The sequence below is a fragment of the Gadus macrocephalus genome, chromosome 16 (assembly GCF_031168955.1).
Source record: "Gadus macrocephalus chromosome 16, ASM3116895v1".
NCBI classification, from domain to species: Eukaryota; Metazoa; Chordata; class Actinopteri; order Gadiformes; family Gadidae; genus Gadus; species Gadus macrocephalus.
The window spans coordinates 9,366,491-9,368,990 of NC_082397.1; the positions used below are offsets into that span (position 1 = coordinate 9,366,491).

General features: G+C 45.6%; 1 protein-coding gene across 1 annotated transcript in view; it reads left to right on the forward strand.

Annotated features, from left to right (window-relative positions):
- Nucleotides 1-2,179: 2,179 nt before the first annotated feature.
- Nucleotides 2,180-2,500, forward strand: part of LOC132474219 (muscleblind-like protein 1) — a 14,301-nt gene continuing 13,980 nt past the window's right edge. Inside the window, 1 exon segment of the mRNA XM_060074777.1 lies at nucleotides 2,180-2,500. This exon segment is cut by the window's right edge and continues 872 nt beyond it. The gene's annotated coding sequence lies outside the window, so the exon portion shown is untranslated.

Below are 2,500 nucleotides of genomic sequence, written 5' to 3' on the forward strand. Positions count from 1 at the left end.
ATCTCCCGGGGTAATGGAAGGGAGGGGGAGGAAAAGGGAGTAGAAAAGTGGCGAAGAAAAGGCTGACAGAGAAGGAGGGGGTGCGGAGGGAGAAAGTGAAGAAAGAAAGAAGCAGATAAGCGATACCAGAGCGCACAGAGGAGTAAAGTGGATCTGAGATTGGGAGACAATAGAGGGTAGAGGAGAGAATGGTTTTAAAAGCTATAGCACAAAAAACTCAAAACGATGGAATAACACAGATGGGAGCGAGCGATTGACGCGAGACGTTTGATTGTGTCATACATACAATGCATGAAATTTGGTAAAAACATATGGTCCTTATAAAAGTACTCACACAAACACTCGATGCTCGAAATACATGTAACAATAACACTGATATTACAACCATAGCTGTCATAATAATATTTGTATTAGATGGTTGACACATTGGTGAAGGCAAACCGAGTGACTTCACTGCTATGAGAGGCATTAGAATGACCTTAAACAGTAGAAAAATGTGAAGTATAAAAAAAATAACCCCAAGCCTCAATGGCATGCACATACTTTGCCATATGCAGAGCCATGACAGTCTCTCTTTCACAGTCCCTCACACTAGGTTGCATTTGTCTCTCTCTCGCTCTGTCTCTCTCTTTCTCAATAACATTTTAATAGCAGCTGCCATCTAATATACACCTCCTGCCACACATTATATGGGAAACACACTAGAGAAAAGACCACTAGCTAAAGTTTTATCGCCCATGACTTGTGTGGCCTTTGGGGAAATCTAGAGTAGACTTGGGTATTTCCCCGTTATATTATGGTGATATACGTCTGGGGTTTATTAATCTTCACACTACAAGTATTCTACAGCAAACACATAACAGAAGAATCAGTAAACCCTTCATATTGAACACAGTTGGTTCACGTGAAGAGCATTGTTCTAATGGTAAAAATAACAATGAATGTGTGAGCATTCTAATATTTAATTTCTGACTCAGAAGTAGGGCACTAGATGTATACCAATTCACAATTAAGACCATAAGATAGCAGAGTAATTACAATGCATGTTTAATCCAGTATAAATATACGTTAATCCATGTTGAATATTATTTGTGCTTCACAGGCATAATTTAATACTTAATCAATTATATTTATGTTAATACTATGGAATAGATCGTGGAACAACAACAACTCATACATTAAAATGCATTTCGGTGGCTTGATCCCAAAGTCCCTGTCGCAGGATGACATCACACAGCAGGAAGACTTATTTGGTCACAGATAAAGTCAGACATTCTCTTCAATGACCTCATACTGTACAGTGTCACCCCGCCTCTGAACAGAGACAGACCTCTCGACAGCCCTTCGAGCAACCATCGTTTTTCCTAGAAAATAACGGCCCGATCCATCAGGCATTCCCAGCTGAGCGCTGCAGTACGGTGAATCATGGAAACCCTCCGTCTGCGCTCGACGTAAACACAGCGGCAACTGAGTCTGCTCCGTGAAGCCAGGAGGGGATTTGAGAGGATTTGGATGTTGTTGAGGTGGGGGAGTGGGGGAAGGGGGGGGGGGGGTCTGGGCTGGCTGTCCAGGTCTGGCTGGCTGTCCAGGTCTGGCTGGCTGTCCAGGTCTGCCTGCTGCCTCTGAAGGCATGGCTGCCTCTAGCCCTATCACTCACCGGGTCTGCTTGGCCGGGACTCAGGGACGGCTCTCAGAGGATGGCGGACGTCAGGATCATCACCCCTAGCCAGCAGGGGGAGAGTTAGCAACGTGGCTAGCGGCTAGCCGTAGCCCCGTAGCTAGGAGAAGGCATGGAGCTTGCCTAACACGTGCATGTTAAAAGCACGCCCACATACATGGACATACATACGTAACGTACGTACGTACATACGCACACGCGTAAACATGCATGCACACGCATGCATACGCTCACTAACCCAGTGAAGCAAATAACCACAATCATTTTGAAATGAGGCTCACTGTGGGTGTGTGTGTGTGTTTGTGTGTGTGTGTGTGTGTGTGTGTGTGTGTGTGTGTGTGTGTGTGTGTGTGTGTGTGTGTGTGTGTGTGTGTGTGTGTGTGTGTGTGTGTGTGTGTGTGTGTGTGTGTGTGTTTATTTGTACACTTGTGTACAGTGAGTGTGTGTGAGAGTATTTGTGTGCATGTACGCCTGTGTACGTGAGTATGCGTGTGTATCTCTGTAGTGTCTGTGTATGTTTTGTGCGAGACTTGCACGCCAGAGTCTGAGACAGGTGTGATCACACGCCCATATTTGGGAGTTGGTGACAGGCTCCGACGTGGAGAGGAGAACAGAATGAAACACGAGCAGGCATCAAACAGTCATGCGTCCCTACTTTCTCCGCAGACATAAGACATTGATTGTCTATTTCTGTCACTTTCTTCATGTGTGTCTTCATCCTGCGCAGTCCTCAGCACCAGCTCCCGTTCCTCTCTCCAGTGTATACAATGTAACTATAGCGGCGGTAATCTGAGCAAACAAGGCTGACAGAGGCATCATCAT